The sequence below is a fragment of the Chlamydotis macqueenii genome, chromosome 2 (assembly GCF_036417535.1).
Source record: "Chlamydotis macqueenii isolate bChlMac1 chromosome 2, bChlMac1.mat, whole genome shotgun sequence".
NCBI classification, from domain to species: Eukaryota; Metazoa; Chordata; class Aves; order Otidiformes; family Otididae; genus Chlamydotis; species Chlamydotis macqueenii.
Window position 1 is genome coordinate 19,226,445 of NC_141557.1, and position 19,273 is coordinate 19,245,717.

General features: G+C 35.8%; 1 protein-coding gene across 1 annotated transcript in view; it reads left to right on the forward strand.

Annotated features, from left to right (window-relative positions):
• The window catches only part of DNAJC1 (DnaJ heat shock protein family (Hsp40) member C1), a 109,441-nt gene that overhangs the window by 11,209 nt on the left and 78,959 nt on the right, over nucleotides 1–19,273 (forward strand). The window lies entirely within an intron of this gene.

A 19,273-nucleotide genomic window follows, 5' to 3' on the forward strand; every position in this document is an offset into this window, starting at 1 on the left:
ACCCTGGTGGCAGTTTTTTTCAGTACTGGGTTACCTTCCTTGCCTGCAGGTCTGCAGCTCTGTATATACACTTCATTCAGCAATCTCTGGTGAAAGCCATGGTCCTGGTGACTTCTTAGCATCTAATTTGTCTGGAGTAATATGTCTGTGTATTTATTTCAAGTTGAATTAGCTTCTCTTGACCTGTATACTGCAAAGAATGTGTTGATGTGGGACCCCTTGAACATATCCAACAGGAAAGACTCATTAAATAGATTATTAAATTTCACAGCTGTAGCTTTATTCCTGAATGAAACTTTTCATAGTTTCATCATCAAGCAGTCTGTAGCTATTATCCTGTGTTTTATTACATTTAAAGAAATAGAAGGGTTTTGAAAATAAAATAAATTGCCACTCTACTTTGCTTAGGCAAATACAAAAGTCCGTATTAAGTTAGAAAGAAGTAGTCAACACGTTCTTTTAGCTATATAGTCCATGAATTCTACTGGAACTGACACAAAATCCACCACGTTGTTGTTATTGATCATTAGAAGGAAGAACAGCTGCTGTTATGCAGTTTTCCTGTTCTACTAACTGCTACATTTGCATGATTAAGCACATTTTCTTAGGCGCTCAGGCCTTTACCTGAGATGTCTGGAAGGAGTTCAGGAATATATCATCTACTTCTGGTCACTTTGCTTTAGTAACATTAACGCTGTAACATCTCAGTCTTGGACAATAGTTCTCTTTTCAGAGGTAAAATGAAGGGCTTGAGTTTGAGTTATTACTTGAGTTAAGACTTAAGCAGAGTTGGTTTGTTCCCCACTGTCCCCTCCTGCTTTAATTTATGGTACTTTTATACAATAATAATTCCGTGGATTTATTCATTCCCCAGCAAGGTTCTTACTGTCACATACTTAAGTTTATTGTTTTGGAAACAATGAGATTATTTTATTCTATTTATCCTAATTTTGGTGGTACCACTTACTAGTAAAGTCTTTGCTCATTCCTACTGATGTAAGCAAGATTTTTGGTATTGCTGTCTTCCAGTTATATAAATCACTGTGAAAGCTTCAAATTTTGTTTTCTATCTATTGCTAATATTGTAAGGAGAAAAACATGACAGGGTTTTATGACATGCCCTCACTTCTAGAAGTTTTTAAAAGATAGAAACTTGCCAAAACAAATTTTGCGGCAGGGGACTTGTTTGCAATGCAAGAACTTTAAGTGAACTATTAAAGCTTAAAATTGTATTGAATAAAATGTATTGAATTACAAGGGTTTAGTACAGTTCTTCAGTTTTCTTTTTCTGCTAAGTAGAGTTGATCTGTTTATTGTTTAGGACCTGATAAACTCATACTTCTAGGTACTATCTAAAGTAATTAAGCTTAGTATCTAATCCTACCTATTGCTTCTATGCTGTGTATGCACCTTGACTAACACAGAGATATGAATTTAGGGTAGATGTGGCTCTTTGCTAACATCTACCTATGTGAAGTGATGCACTGAGAAATCAAGTTTGAGAATCCAAAGAAATAGTAACTGGAATAAGGTATGGGGTAATGAAAGACTAAATCAGACTGCATTTTCTGGGAAGTCTAGTTTTGTAGGTACAATGTATTGGGTGTTCAGATAGACAATTTCATTATAGAGGTGTTGGTGGTGAATGTGTCCTATTTTGAGCTACCTTAACAGTTGGACGTAAGATTGTCCCCTGTAGACTCCAGTTTGTCACAGTGCAACAGCAAATTGCAATATATAGGTGCAATTGAACATTATTTAGTGTTGCAGCTGATTTTTTTTTTTTGTCACACATCTTAGCTTCATCTTGACTTTTGTGTAAAACCATAATGTTTAATTCTGTCAGTTTCTGAAGATGTATGTTTGAGTAGACTGTATTTAAATCCAAAATGGTTAGGTAATACTACGTGATCCCTATAAAAGGGATAGTGTTAGGAGAAGTGCACTTGAGGTAAAAATAATATCCTAGCAATAGAGAACTTTAATCTCTATATTACACTTCCTATTCTAAACCATGATGTTTTAAAGTTTTTCAGTACAAAACATTTGTTTGCATTCACTTTGTAGTATTTGGAAGTCTAGATAATAAACTGGGACACTATTTTTGTTAAAAGGTGCTTTTGAATAGATCACCATTTTACATTGCAAAATGTCAACTTCTCTTGTAAATGTATTTGTGAATATAAGCACTGCTTAACATTGAATATGAATATCCATGTTTTCTTTCGAAGATATAATTTCATTTGTCTTCTATGTATTTGCCTTCCTTGAAGTTCAGATTTTTAACAACAACAACAAAAAAATTTATGGAAAACTTGTCTGGTATTTAGAGAACTATTAACAGAGGCATGGTATTATCTTGAATTTGTGACCTAAAGAAAGCAGGAGGCTGTTAAAATGTGAATTTCTTCACTTCTCGAATATATAAGATGCATTCTCATAGCTTCTGTGCTCTTTTCGAACAGATTAACTCAAAGACACTGTCATTGAATTAATGGTATCCCATTATTATCAGGGTATTGGTTATCCTGTCTGCAGTCATGAGATATGAGAGCCTTACATGACAGCAGGTTAGACGTGACCAGATTGATACTATGGCCAGGAAAGACAGTACTGGACTAGGACGGTTTCTGGAATTGATTTCTCAGTCAAGATAGAATTGTTTCTTGATCAGGTATTCGATATTTTGCAGTCCAGCTAAGACAAATATACAGAGTTATTTCCTATTATTCCCAGCTGCAAGAGTAGAACTTGCTATTATCACAAAACTCAGCCCTCTCAACTTGCACAGGGGTTGCTTGTGGAGTCCCAGCCTGTTTGGCTGCAAGCCTTAAAGAAGTACATATATTGCAGTCATTTCCATTCTTCACCTGAGTATCAGATTCATAGAACAATTTAGTAAGATAATTATTTAGGTTATTCTTATGGTAATTCTTGCTTAAGCAGAGATGCCTTTTGGACTCTCCAGTGGCAGGGGGTAGGTGGATTAAAAAAAAATAAATTCCACACACCAAGAAAACACCACCCCCCAAAAAAATTTCTATTAATGGATTTAGGCATGAAGGTAAGAATGCCTAAATGGAAGGTATCTGGTGTAAGTTGGCAGAGCTGGAAAATAATGATTAAACTCTTATGGTAAAAACTTGGCCTTTTGTCCAGTTATATAACGAAACCAGTGTGCTATTTAAAGATGAGGTGGTATGAGTCCTGAAGGGGTGGTCGAAAGAAGAAGGAAAGACTCCCTGAAGGACATTGATCGCTCAGATACTCTAAGAATAAAACATGAAGGAAAACCAGTGTGTAGTGAAATGTGGAAATTAACTGATTTCCTCCCCTCTCCCCAATATTTTCTGGATTCTTTTTTGTGTGTGACTAAATTAATATACAAGTTGTTAATTTCTGTGCTAGGCTATGGTAAGTGTATTTGAGATAATTGTTCAGTCTAGAAAATGCTGTTCTGACTCAGCCCAATGCTTGTGCTCTGGGATGTATGGAACATCTGTAGTAACAGATTCACACTACTAGCAGTAGGCACCTTGAAAACAGGAGTCATTTTCACAAGGATCTCTCTTGTAATGGCTTGGTTAAGGAAAAACGTCATTATTAGAGGTGAAAAAATACTCTAGATGAGTTACAGTAGTGTAAAATCTACCACTTAGTCAAGTGCGATACAGTATGGAACAGCACTTTGCTGAGTCCCAACACACTGATGAGAGGAAGGAGAGCAGGAGAATCTAGTGGAGCCAGCATGTGTTTGGATTGGCAGGTCACTCAAGGGAAGTTTCTTATGATCACTCTTGCCGATTGCCTAACAGGCTCGAGCTCTTCTGTATTAGATTTTTAAGGTAAATATTGAATCGGTGATTTTGGCAAGAATTATTGCATGTGCTCTGGTAGAAATGTTCTGAAATTATGTTTTTTTTCCAGGCATCAGTAATCTGCGGAATATACTGCAATTGCTAACACAGCTCAAGGAAAAGAGCCAATCTGGAAACGAATCATTGCTGATCTTTTGATGACATCTTAAATTACATGTTGCTTATTATACTGTCCTTTGATTTCTGTTTAAGTTGGACCTTAGTAGTTTTTGGTTTTTTGTTTTTTTGTTTTTTTTTTTTTTTTTAATAAAGTATGAAAGCCTACCTTATTTTCTGACAGATCTGGGTCCAAACAGTGTTTCAGATGAGTTATCTTTAATTTCTAGGCCATAGCCTTCCTTCTAGAGTCCTAGCGATATTCCCATCTTGACAAAGAAGGGCAAAGGCAGATTACCATCTAGCTACCACTGGAATAAACACCTGTGGCCCACAAAAGGAAGGAGATGCTTGCTGTAAACTTCCTGCACATTTTGTTTTAGTTGCTCTTCATTATTTCCTTCACCCAGCAAAGATGTGAAGAAATCCTCAAAATGAATGACCTATGCTGATTTATTTATTTATTTATTTATTTTTCACCTCCTGTTCAGTCTCTTCATTCCTCCCTAGACTTTACAGGAGATCTGTTTAGACCTGCCTACCAGGGCTTCATTTTCTGGATTAATATTTGGCAATAGGTTTACAGTTTTGCTAGCTATTAGCTCACTGGGCATCATGGAGATAATTTTTTATTTTTTTGCCTTTTTCCCCCCAACTAAATCCCTGTCTTCAAACTGCCAATCCTAGAATAATGATGGAGAATGAGACAGTTACCTAAATGGCTGGGGTTTTTTTTGTTTGGGTTTTTTTTTTTTTTGTGGGTGGTTGGTTTTTTTTTGGTTTTTTTTTTTGTTTGTTTGGTTTTTTTTGTTTTTTTTCCGCTATGCCTAAAGCTTTATTTTTCACCAAGACAGCGTTGTTGCTGGGCATGCACTCAATGTTTTTCTTTAATGAGGGCAGTATATAGTGTCCCTGGTGGCCACAGCTGAGAATTGCTGAGCTGGCTGTGATGCTTGCGTATTGTTAGGGCTTTGTAAATACGTCTTAGGAACCTTCTGCATTGCAGTTCACGATGACTGTCCGTGTAGCCTCTGGAGCTAATAATTATTTTCTCTTCTTTGATGATGCTTTCCATGGCTTTTGTGCTAGGTTTTTTTTCTGTTCTAATTTTCAGAGGTTGAAAGAGTGAATGACAGTCCTCTCTGTCCTGCTTGAGTATGTACTGTACTTTGTCATCTTATTCCTGTATTTCCTATGTTGTCCCCTTATTAAAAACTATAGTTATCAATCAGGGATGCTATACAGGGATATCTGTAACTTTTTTAAAGCACCCTTTCTCTGGTTACTTTTTCTTATCAATGTATTTGATACATCCTTTTGAGACATCTGCAGTCAGCTTGAACTACATGTAATCATGTTTGGGAGGAAAAACTAGGGATTATTTTTTAAATCTCTGCTGTCTTCTATTTGTCACTCTTAATCCTGGAGGTCACCTTTTCTCTTTATCGTGTAGTTGATTTGTTTGTTTTTAAATGTATTCCTGCTGCCATCAAATTTTACTGTGTCTTTCACTACTCATCATAAATTCAGTCCTTTCTTTCAGCTTCAGGAGCTAAAGTGGTTGTATGTACCCCGGTTAACTTACATTTCAGTTACTTCAGGAACAGCCTCTTTGTCTAATCCCTATGCTTTCTGGAACTAAAATGACTGTCTAAAATTGGTTTTGGCTTTTCCGTTGGACCTTGAGATTGAATTGCCAAGCAACAGGTGGTTAGTGTTGCCACGAGCTTAAAGCTGTATGTGGCTTTAAGGCTGCATGTTTTAGTCCCTCTGTATATTCCCTGTTATATCTGTTATATTCTTGCCTCTTTTTTTTTTTTATTTCTTTTAATTTTTTTTTTTATTCCTCACATACTTTAGTTGTTGGTGGATAGGGTTGGTTTTGGGTTGTGGGTTTTTTGTTGTCGTTGTGGGTTGGTTTTTTTTTTGTGGTTTTTGTTGTTGTTGTCTTTTGTTTTTTTTTTCCCTTCCTTGCTTGTTCTATTCTTTCTTTCCCAGTGTTGCAGAAGAAAAAAATTGTCCTAAGTTTCCTAATGTATACTTTTATTATTTGTGGCTTTCTCCAGTCAATCTCAAAGAAATATTTTTATGTAGTCTCAATTTCAATATGTAGGTGTTGTACCAGTAATTATTTTGAAGGAGGATTTTTCACAACTGCGTTTGAAAATTGCTGGTCGAGAAACAAAGTGTCTTTGCACAAGCAGGCTCGGTTCCAGGGCCAAGCAAATACAGAAGTCAGACCTTTCAGACTGACCTTTTCCAGCTGGAAAGTTTGGCTCTCTAGAGGTTGCTTTCCCAATGGCAAAGTTTTAGCAGACTGCTTTGTGTGAGCCTGCTTTTCAGCAGAGAGTTGGCTCTGCTCAGTTAGAAATAGGTAAGTGGCCACCCGGTACTTACACAACACATATTTAATCTGCAGACTGGTAGACAGGATTTGATAGAAATAGTTCAATAGTTCTTTCCTTACCAAGCAAATACTGGTAAGGCATAAAATATCTTTGGTATAAAGAATATATTTTTTTAATGTTCATTTTAATCTGATAACTATTCCTTTTTCCATTTTTAAATTTCCATAACAGAACTTGAAATCTTAAGCTCCATTGCATGTGCTAGTCACTATTCTATCTAAGAGGATAACACCAAGAAGTCTTTTTAGTTTTCTGCCATGGACAGAATACCCAATTGGACTAACTGCTGAAGAGAAAGTATAGTGAAACAAGGCTGTGTGCATGGAAGAGCAGGTAGAAGCAGTTCATGCAATCTCATTGTATGTATGCTAGGAGGTTTATTTCAGAGGTGTTTCTAATCATGGTGAAGACCTTGTGGGATTTCTGTAGTTCAAAGCATTGTATGTGGGAGCGATGGGTGACTGCAGGAGTAATGCAGTAAGTCACTCAAGGGGTTGAAATTGTAATCGAAGTCTTGCAGCCTGTCTCCATTCTCCTGTTACTTTATGAGTTCTTTTCCCTATTTATTTAATCTAAACAAACCCTCCCAGTTTTTTTTGGTGTGTTGTGTGCTTGTTTCTCAGTAGGTCACTTTTGATTGTAGAGCATTAAGACTTCTCCTGACATAACAAATGTCCACAGTTGATTACAGCTGTGGAGCACAAAGGGAGAGTCTAACATAGCGGCATACTTGCTGCATTAGACACTGCCGAAGAGATGGGCTGCTGTTTTGCCCTTTCTTTTGCGATACTGCCAATAGGCAACACTAAGTCTGAGGAGACCTTTATGCTGCTCCTACTAATTATGTTATAGTATTCCTCCTAATTGCCAAATTCAATATTTTTGAAGTATAAAATGTTACATATATTATTGCTTTAAAATTATTTTATTGTGATGCCTTTTTTGTTGTAAATATCACGTTGGGGAATATGGATGTAGATTTTTATTCTACGCAATTTGAAGTAAAAATGAACATTACAAAAAGAGATTTGAAACCATTGCTGAATTTATTGTGTGAGGCTTCGTAGTGCTCTGGAGCAGATGTACCAGAACTTCAATTAAAAGAACCATAAAGATTTTCAGTATTCAGTATTTACAGTTGTCTTTATGCTATACTGATAATTTAATCCGATTATTGAGATTTTACATTTTAAAGTTCAGTTTTGGTTTCTTACCGCTTGATGGCAGTGAAGGAGCTAGTGTTGCCAGGCAAAGGTTCAGGGCAAGAACCCATTATGAATAACAAAAGAGGAGGTACAAAGGAAGCCTCTGACATTTAATATTGTTCACATTTCTAGGTGATGTTACATATACCACAAATGACAGTAGAAGAAGAAAAGCCTCTAGATGGAGCTTCAGTACTTCCAATGGGGGAGATATTTTCATATTCAAGTGGTTTGCTCCTATTTATAATAATTATTTCAAACAACAACTTCCCTATTTAAGAATGGAATTATACCAGACATAATCAATAAGTAATATCAGTACATCTGCTATTATAAACATACTATACTTGAAGAACATGCAGTTCTGACACACTTCTCACACCTTCTGTTCAGATCCTGCAGCCTTCAGCATTCTTAGGAATTCTCAGATACAGTTAGAAATATGTGACATAGATTAAGAATCAGCATAATTATTCAAGATTTTTTAAAATCAAAGATAATTGGATTTTACTGGTGGACCAAAAAGAGAAACTTAGAAAATACTGTTCAAATTGGAAACAGCCCTGTCGTATTTACTGTTTTGTATGGTCTAGTCCTAGTGAAGAAGTGTTTGTTGTAACATTAAATATTACAATGCATGGACGTGTGTTTGAGGCACTTTATTAGTGAAGGTTCTTTTGCACTTCCTACACCCATGTACACCTCTTGCCAAGCTGGTATGGGGAAATGAACCATATAATGGCCCTGCTATAGTAATTGGCTCCACATGGGTGGACTCTAGCGCACAGACAAAACCTTATTTGAAGTAATTGGTGCTTTGTGTAGGTACAAGGGTCTGTACATGCAGATTTATTTTGGATCCTGGGTCAAACCTTGGCATTAGTAAAGGTTTCAATTTCATGCAGTGTCTTTGACATGTGAGTGATTTTGAATGAGTATCAAAAACATCCATGCAGATGATAGCAAGCAACCTGATTGAACTTGTTTGTTAAAAATACACATAGCTAATATTTTGCAGTTATGTTTTTGATTGAATAGTAAAGAAAGAACTTGTCTTGTTAAGTTCTGTGAAAGTACAGCCTGTTACTAATTTTAGAAAATAGTGAAAAAGCAAATTATAAGTTTGCCTAATTAAATATCTTAATCATTAGCAGCGTTGTTCTAGTTCTATAATAGGCAATACTACATAAACTCACAGTTGAAAATATGTGAAAATTTAACAGAGTGATCAAATACTTTGGTTTCAGATGCCATTCTTATTTTTAAAAAGCATTCTTATTTTTAAAAAGTATTTAAGCGCGTTATTCCTATTATTAGGTGGCATCTGTTAGCCTAATTAAAGAATTGCCGTTGCTAGTTTAATATAATGGCAACCAGAGCACATTCAAGTTTATCTTATCAAATAACTATCAAGTACATAATTTGCCTAGTGGTAAAAAGAAAGGGTTAGAAGATGGAATTGAAAATAGTGCAGTATTTAGAATGATTGTTTCAGCCATTTGCTGGAAATATCCTTGTTAGATTGTGGCATTTCTTCATCTATGGCATTAGTTCATTGAGTGGTGTAAAACATTATTGAAATTAGTTTCTTGTCATTGCTATTTTGAGTAAGATTTGTTAGAAAACAATGAAATTTTACTTCATTATGTGATATAGATTGGCTGCTTTTATTTTATTGTCAGTGGAAAATCTAAGCTACTGTGGTGCAATACAATTCTAAGAGAACCTAGTGCAAGCTTTTCCAGCTGCTACTATTAGGTTTAGGGAAATTTGAAATTTGAAAGGTACAAAGAAAATTATCACAGCATTTGGAACATGAAATCAATTTGGTTTAGAAAGTTAGTGTTAATCTTGCTCTATTTGCTTGCCAGGCTGAACAGCATAATTGCCAAACATCAGATATTGGAAGAATACATACGTTTGCGCAAAATGAATTTTATTCTTCTTTGTGATAGTCAAGAATTTTAGCAAATATAACTTTAAAAATAATGTGGTTTGGTTGTGTTTTTTGGGGTTTTTTATGGGTCGTCTCTCCTGTACCCCCCCCCCCCCACCTGAGACATAAATTTATCTAGCTGATAGGCAATTTATTCATTTGAGGATTTGTTATATGATTGGATTCAGTTGTTAAATCTTGGGTTCAAGAAATCACTTTTTATAAAAGGGGGGGAGGGGGGAAGGCTGTGAATGTAATGCAACTCTTGTACTTCCTGGAGGGTAACTACTTTGTAGTAAATGGTGTCTGTATTAATCGGTGCAGTAGTAGCAATTCCCCAGAAGCAATGTGTTATTTTTATTTCTCCTTATCTGGTTAAGAGTTGCAGATAGTAGTAAAGGTCTCAATTTCCATGTTTCATCTCTGTTAAAGCTAGCAAATTAATACCGATCTTTCAAAAATCCTTTGGCTTTCTTCTTTTACTGTGCTAACACTTGGTCATTTTTGCCCTAGAATTATCTCTTAGTTATATCTTTATATTAACTTTATCATCAAAACTTTGAGGTTCTTTGGCATTAAAAATAACATTGTTGGCATTTTATTTATCCTTGACTACTGAGTAAATCTCAAATGGTTACTTCTTGTTTGGGTTGAAGGAACAAATGAATTCTTGGAAAAAGCGTAAAATTGCACAAATTAGCAACCAATATATGGAGTAAATTTCCTTAAATATTACTGGATTCACTACTGATGTTTATTTTGAACAAATACTTGAATTTGTATCTGTAGGCAATACTTAACTCTGTCATTTAAAAGTAAAAATACCCTATCAGAACTGAAGACTTGATGCTATTGTGGAGTTCATTTTACCTTAGCCTCTTTTTAATTGTGATGAAAGAGATTCACTAATTAAAACTACTGATTTGGTGAAAATAATCACAAGTTCCACTTCTGTGGAGAGATGTTCTAAACAATTTTATTTTACTTTGTTAGAATCATAGGAAAAAAGCTGATAAAACTGATCATATAAAACTGTGAGCATTTCTTATTGTAATTGTTAGTGAGAGTAGAAAAAACAAGTATGAAGAACTTAAAATTGCTGACAGAATTAACTACTAATGTTTTTGTTTTTATTTTGCCATAAGAGAGCCTTTCAGAATTTTAATTTCATTGTGTTGCAACTCATTAGTGCAGTGAGGAGCAAGTTTTTTATTTGAGTGCCTCGATTCTATGTTCACCTAACTTTCAGAGCCGATTAAAGATTTCTGGAGACTCACTCAGTAAAGAAAGCAAAAGGAAAATTCCTTTTTTTTTTTGTTGTTTTATCACTAAAGTTTTTTTTTTTACTTCTTGTGTCTGGTTTTGTATGTATCTCCTGTTAATAATAATGGTTAACTGAACAAATATCCTTGATGACTTGTCTTTAAAAAATATTTTTCTTTTCACTTTTTTGGTGCAAATATTAATATAGAATATGGAAACTAATTATAGTTGCATCTTGATGGACCATACTCCAATTTCTTTTTGTTGTTACCTCATTTTTAAGAGTTGCTTTTCTCCCCTAGATCCTCACTTGGTCTTATCCAACATTATTAGCTGAAAAGGGGAGGATGGTAGTGAACATTTTTTAAAAAAATTTAAAAAAGTCTTTCAGGTGAAGAACATTACATAAAGTATGTATGTATATGGACTATAACCTCTGTTTGTGTGTAAAGTCCATCTAAATTAAGATTATTATGGAAATTGCCCTCATTTCAGTTTTTCAAGGAACGCTTGCTATGCTAAGAATCCTTTATATACAAGACTCTCATGCAACTCTACATTAATATAAACAGAAAGGTTTTTTTTGGGTAAGATAAACTGTTTTCCATATGTAAAGTTGTCTTGCTTGTAAACATGCTTGTAATTTTTCTGTTCATGGATATTTAAGTCTGAATGTAGATCTATAAATATTATTGAATAAAAGCTTAGTGTGCCTGTCAATTTATTTTGGAGCATAATTCTACCAGTGTTTAGGCAGAAGTCAAATATGACTCCCGTGTAAATACATGCATGAGTCCTAGGATTCCTGGAAACTTGCAGAGTTGGAATTTTAATCTTTAAAATAATGTTTTTTTAATTGCATGCAAATTTTGATTGCCCCATGTGGGAAAAGTATAGTTCTTTAAGTTATTCTTTTATTCTTGCATAGTGCAGGAAAACTATATCAGTTCTCAAATACATGAAATACTGTTTCAAAAATACAACAAAAATACAACTATGAATACTTAGATTTTTTTTTTTTTTTTTTTTTTAAGAAAATACTTAAATTATTAATCTTTACTCCGCTTGATGGAGTTTGTCTTTCAAGGTATACAAGAGTTTTAAATTCTTAGTCAAATGTTTTACATTAAATGTGGTGATGAAATGAGAGGTGATACGTAAGTATTGCAAGTATGTCTTGTATTGATAAATGCTAACAATGCCACTCACTTAAGCAGAACAACTCTGGATTATTTATAACTTCTGAGAATGTGCCTCAAATTCTGTTTCTACAAGATTCCAAGTAATTTGGATAAAAACTGGTTGCAGTAGTTTTTGATCTGAAAGTAGACACCTCCATTTGTGCTTCTGGAGTACACTCACGTGTAGAGAAGTTTTATTGAATTATTAAGGGAGAACTTGGTTGTACCATAACAGAATTGGTAATTAAAGCACCTAGCCAGTTTCTCATGTGGCTGTCATTATTTTTAGAATCTCATTACTTTCATAATACCTGAGAGATTTTGCAAGGTGCTGGGTCTTGTGCTTCTTTGTTTGAGATGATAAAAATACATACGGCTTGCAGAAAGTGCTTGGTAAATACTTCTGAGTCTTTTGAGACAAAAAGTACGCTTTCCTGTAAGCGAATCATCAGTTGCCTGAACACTGTGTTTCAGAATTGTCCTTCTACACCTGGGCTCATCTGCTTGTAATACGTGCAGTCTCCTTCCCTTTCCTGATTGATGCACTCGATTTACTGATTTCTCCCTGCCCTTCTGAAATGATATAACATATGCTGGTTTTTAGTTCTGTGCAGATACCAGTCTACTCTGCAGATCTTTCAGAAATGTTACACTTTTATGGTTCCGAGGAATAATCCATTTTATATTTGTCTTAAGATTTGTGATTTGAAATAGGCAATCTGATAACTAGCCAGATCATTCTGCAATTTAGTGGAGCCTGTAAGAAACAAAATGATTTTTCAGAGCTGGGGTTTATTTGAAAGGGTGGGGGGAACCCAGTGTTTGTGAGTTAGTATTATGAAGCAGGTCTGTATTGCTTATGCAAATTTTTTTTTTCCTTTTTGAATATACTTGTTTCTCTTTTTGTACAACAGCCATGTACCTTAATATAGCTTTTAAAGACTAATAACAAATTTCTGGGGTGGCATACTGCAAAATTAGGAAATGTCAGTTTTCAGAATGTCTCAAATCTTAATTTGGTTTCTTTGTGCTTGTTCATTGTGATGATTTTTAATTCACTACATTATATTCTACAGGGTCTTTACTTATTCAGGCTCAGGGAGAGATCTGGCCCCAGTGCAGCTTCAGGCTTATGTATTGAAAGAGACTGTTGTCTGTAAAAATTGTTTAACCTGTAGATGTTGAGAGTACGTAGAGAGTGGGGGAGAAGATTGCAGGGGAAAAAAAAAAGAAAGGTTTCATGTGTAAGCTAGTCAGACGAAAAGTGCCCTTGAGGATTGGATTCTGTTCCTCTCTCTGCCACAGAATTCCTATGTGATGCTAGGCAAGTCATTTAAACGAAACTTTTCCCAAGTGGTGACTAATTGATTTGAGTGCTCTGCAATTCTGGTTGCATAATTTGAGATACTAGGGCCTTATAGGCAGAAATGCTGAAGGTTTGCAGCTGCAGCTGAAGTCTATTAAAGTCTGTGCCCTGAATGTATGGAATGTTGTTTGATTCTCTGAGCACTTGGAAAAATTTTATCTGAGATAAAATTAGCACCTGAGATTACTGAAGATTTTACCTTAATCTGTGCCTCATTTTGCAATCTATATAAAAAAAAGGAAAGTAATGCACACTTGTCTCTTAAGATATTACAATGGTGAATAATATTATTGATGAACTCTGATGCAATTATGATGGGCTTCAAAACAAATAACCACAGCTTCCAAACGTGTTTGAACAGCATGCAGCTAAGAGCAGATGAGGCCACACATGAACAAATGTGTGGAGAAAAATACTGAATAGCTGCTCACTGGGTAAGCAGTCACCTTCTGTATATTGCATAAAGACAGGGTGGTAGCAGTAGCAAGGATAGAGTGTAGTTCCTTTTCAGGGAACCACCGAGTTCTTCACAAATCTCCTTTACCTATTCAGAATACTCATTATTGTCTGTATCATGTAATACCTTTATAATCTTTTTGTTATACCTTAATCTTTAAACTGTAAGTTTGTATTTTAGATTTAATTAAACTCAAATCTTATCTTTTAACAATCATTATAATTATTTTTTAAACAATAGTTTCTCTTGCTAATTTAAAAAAAAACAGGTACCATTCTCTCTTGATTAAAAAAAAAAAACAAAAACAAACAAACCAAACCAAAACAAAAAAAACCAACCAAAAATAGAACTTGACCAAAAGGTTTTATTTCTTTGGTCTGTTTGCCAACAGTGTGCTCTTTGTCGACATTGTCGCTGGGTATACAGCATCCACTGTTGGCATCTGCCTGAAGTTGGCTCAGGGTTTGTGTGGGACTAATTGGAAGAAGGGAGATAGACAAGGAAATAAACTAATTTTAGTCCTCTTCTTCCTTTCTTTCTGCTTCCTCGGTTTCTTCACCGTGCAGTAAATAATTTTATTTTGCCCAGTGGTACTTACTGTGACTGATTTTTTTCAGAAATAGTTTTACAATATTTCTGCCACCACTGTTTTGTGTTTGGGTTTTTTTTTTCCTTCCAAAAAAGACAAGTTATGAGAGGAAGAAATTGCATCTGATGAATCCTTTTTTTATTTGTTGGATTTGATTCCATGGCTGGGGTTAGGAGACAGAGGGAAATGCGGCTTTGATCTGTTACTGATACTTGTAGGATTGTCAGTAACAGAATGAGTTTTTCTATGTAGTAGCTTGTGGACTTCCAGTTTCAGTCCTTTTCTCTCCACCTGTTTCAAAAGTTACCCACTAAACATATTCTCGCTTGTCTGTTGATCTTTCTTTTAGTCTTGGCTTCATAACTTGAAAACTTGGGGGAGAACTCATGTTAGGATTTATCTTTGCTTAAGTCCTGTGATCACAAAACTTTTCCTGTAGCTTTTGCATTTGAAATATTCTATGTAGTACTAGTTCAGTAGTACTGCAGTTTTATCTTCTGATTTTCACTGTTATCTTTGATGCTGATAATCCTATAATCCTGTGTTGAGAGGCAAGTAAATGAATTGGTAATAGCCACTATCTTCTGCAGTCAGTTGGCTGAAACAGATTTCTGGTGGCATAGTTAATGGCATGTAACCTGTGCCAAGTTTTTATTGCTGCTCACTCAACTGCTGATTCTTCTTTTTTACAGGCATAGAAAAAGGCATACTTTCACCTTTTATTTTGGTCTTTTCTCCTTTTGCAGTGTTTGTCTTGCTACCAGCTCTGCTCACCCAACTTTGTAGTTACTGCAGTTGGCTGTTGCTCTCTGTCTTGCTCTGTACTGCTTCTAGACTGATGAGCTAGCCTTAAAATATGGATGTCAGAAGAAAATTCCACTTATCTCTTACTTCTGCTTGTGATGGTGGGGAAATGAAAATGAGAATGGAGGAAGCAGATCTCTTCTTTTCAGCTGTCCAGTTTGACTGCTGTTGTGACCTGAGAATAGGTCTCTATGGGTGGATGAGAGATGATGGGAGGCAAATATGCTCCATACAGTTGCTGCCTTTTAATATCAGTGGCTGAAAAACTGACCTTACATTTGCCCCTTTGCTTATTTTTCTCTCAGGAGCAGAGAGCGTTTCCCAATCTGTTTCACTTGTGACTTGAGAGGGAATATTGGGTAAGAACTATTATTTTGCCTCTCTTGGCCCTCTGATGGTGGCAACAGGCTATTTAGCTTCCCAGCAAAAAAAAGGCTTGTTTTTGCTGCATTATTTTTATGTCTGTATAAGGAGAGAAGCAGGCACATACATGTGTTTGATGCCCACCGCCTTTTGTAGTGATGAGGTTGTTGGGTATTGCACTCACCTAACTGAAGAACACTTGAAGTGTATCAGGAGAAGTGTTTACTTCATGCTCATCTCACCTGCTTTTTTCCTCCTTGTGCAGACCTGCCTTCTAGACTGGTCTGGGTTTTCAGAGTGTCTTGTTCAGCTGCAGCCTTACTGTGGATATTGCTGTGAGAGCAGAAGCTCAGCATGTTCTGGCTCTACTAGTTGTTCCCTAGGCTGCTTCTGTAGGGGAATGCTCCCTTGTGAGGGTCTCCCAGTTTGGGTGGAGTCTGTCTTCTGCTCTTCTTCAGGCTCCTGCAAGCCAAGAGGGAGGCAGTTTATGGATCAGTATGAATTACTCCCCTCCTTCCCTGATGGAAACGATGCCTCCAAGGTAGTGCTGGAAGAGCAGTAACTGCTTGCAGGGAATGGCTTTATGAAAAGCAGGGAAGTGATCTTTCTGCCTCTCGTTTGGGCCTGTGTGGTTCAGTTCAAACGTTTTTATTGGAGAAGCACAGAGGGCAATTCAGGGACAATGTGCCACTGCATGTAACAGTATCTGCCCACAGCTACCATAAGTCTTGAGAGGTAATTATCTTCCTTAAGGATTATTTGGCTCATTCTCTCTACAAATAATGTCAGATAAGCATTTTTAGTGACCATAATACCAGTTTTCCATGAAAAATTACTAGTGAATGGGAAGGGCTGTCTTCAAGTCAGTTCCATCACAAGTCATTGTATATATGTGGCTTTTTTAATATGGGCACGGTTTCTTAAATGAAACTTTATTTAGCTTTCAGTTGCTTCTAAATTAATTTTCTGTGGATTTTAATTGATGGCTCCTAATGCTAAACTTGATTTCTTTATCCAGGTACCTTTGAACATTGGCTGGCTAATTTATGGCTCGTACAGACCCTGGCAGGTTTTGCAAATAGTCTTTGGGGATGTTAATGTCCCCTGCATTCTGCCCTGGCCCTTTAATAGATTTGCTGTGTTTTATGCCATCAAACTGTGAGTTGAGTTTGTCAGGCAATGCTCATGCCTTCAAGCTTGCTTTTTCAGGGGGGCGATAACTTTTAGCAAAGTCATGGGCTGGAGTAATAGGTAATCTGCTAAGCATATTGGAGCTTAACTGAGATATTTGTTAAGTTTTAGGCTGGGATGTGTCTTACATGCAGAAATTTTGCTGATGCTGGCATCTGTATTACAGAGAGTGATGGAGGGCATTCGTATATTCTTTCAAGGAGGCCATGTACTAACTCAGCAGTGAATTACTATATAGGTAGTGGCATGTTACAACCTCCCTGAGGTCTTCTGAGTCCCGAGGCAGTAATAGCTCATTAAAATGGTAGTTAATGAGTATAAAGGGATCATTGTGCGATTCTCCTACATGATGGGTAGGGCTAAATCCTAACTAGTTCAGTAGAAAGTATTCTAAATAAAGAAGGAAGGAATTTGATAAATGCTGCTGATAATTCTTTATAAACCTAGCTATTTAAAGTAATGCATTTGAAAAAACACTCATAGAAATAGATTTTGAATAAATTAATACAGGTTTGTATTTTGCGGCTTTCAGAGACATTAGTATCCTATATAATCTCAGTTACCGTAACATAGTCTGTAATGAAGTGTCTTTGGTGAAAAATATGCAGTGTTTTGCCACTTTTGATCAGTTGCATTTGAAGTTTAAAAAAAACCAACCCACTAATTACTTAAATTTGGTTGTGTTTTTTAAAATCTTAAAATTTGTAGACATTTTCTGTTCTATATGCCAAAAATAAATTCTGAAACAATTACTCCTTGAGGGAGGAGGAGAGTAACATTCCCCTAATATGTTGTTCATGGAAAACATAACCACCTCACACATGGGATCTTCTTTTTCTATGCCTTTCATTTAACTACGGTTATTTTCTGGAGAAAGATATTAAGGATTTATCCAAACTGAACAACATGGATTTTATAGCAGTGAGATGAAAAACTTATTGTTCTCAACAAATGCTTCATGTCTTCTTCGGGCCTGTAGAAGGACAGAAAACAAATGAAAGACTGCAGACTCGGGTACACCTAGATCTCAAAGTTCCTACTCAGTGAACAGGGCTATTTTTAAGCATCCTTAAACTAAGAAAAATAACATAGCTTCCACAAAATGTGTCCTCCAGAAATGAAATAGTATGGTACAGAAGCTAGATAAACAATACAGAAAGGAGGGTGGAAGCAAACAAAATATATTAAATAAATATATTTATAAAAATAGATTAGAATAATATATCTATAATAACAATACATATAATAAATGTATATATGATTTAGCAAGAGGTGCTCCTGCTTTCTGTTATAAATGAAAAAACTATAACTACTGTGCCTGGATATGGCTTACTGGAGCAACTCTGCCATATCCTCATTTAGGTGGTGTTGTTTCAGACATTAAATATTTATCTATAATAACCCAATACAGAACATGTTTTAAAGGACTAGTTTAATTTTTAAAAAGTTTTAATGATATTTGTAGAAGTTCCTGCTTTTTAGTCCTTATTTCATCTGACATTCTCAAGCAACGTTGCTGATCGTATCTGTTACGTATTATCTTTCAAGGCTAAAGCTGATAACAGATAGAGAAAGTATTCTAAACTCAGATTTTATGGATGATTTATTAGTGATTGTCTACTACAGGATGACTTTCCTAGTTGTTTGGAGTGACTGCTGTGTAACAGGAAAAATAAGCCTAATGCCTAGCAGTCCAAGTCATGGTGAAGGGCCCCATGGGACTTCAAATTCATAGCAAAGAAGTGTTTCATGCCGCCTCTTGATTCTTGCCACTCCTTTCGAAGTCCTATTAGGTTTTGTGCAAATCTCATTGAGTCTTTCTCTTGTCAGACATGAGCATCTGTCATCTTCAGTGTGACAAGCATGCTGTCTTTCAGCCAGGACCTTTTAAACTATGTAAACAAATGCAGTAAATCCAGTTGGAATATTTTCAGAGTAATTATTAAATTGATCATCAAAAGGATATTTAAATCCTAAAATATAAGACTGTTAGTGACCTACTGTACCCTGCTGTGACAGAACCGGTTAAATTTACGTTATGCCTGATAAATGTATGCAAGACCTGCTTGTAAAGGAGACTTCAGCAGTCTGTTCCAGTGATACGCTAATAATGCTTCTAGGAAGTTTTCCTGGTACCTAGCTTGAATCTTCCTGTGCTTTTATCTGAGATCAGACAAGACAATTATTCAGTTTTTCTTTACAGCTACTTTTAATGTATTTGAAGATGTTATTTCCTTGCCTCAGCTGCCTTTTCTTTAGGCTTAAGTCACTCTTGTTCTTTCTGTTTCTCTGAATAAGTCACTATTTTTTTTTTTCTCTTAGACCTCTTATTATTCAGATTTTTTTTGCTTATCTTCTGAACAGGCATATAGCTTTCTTTAACCATGTTGTTTGAACTGGACGCAGCAATCTGCTGAGGTCTTAAAACTGCTGCATGAAATGGCGCAGTTGCTCGTTGCTGTACTACTCATGTCATGGTGAGCTGTGCTGCACAGAAAGGCAGCATCATGCCAGTGATTCATGTTCAGCTTGTGAT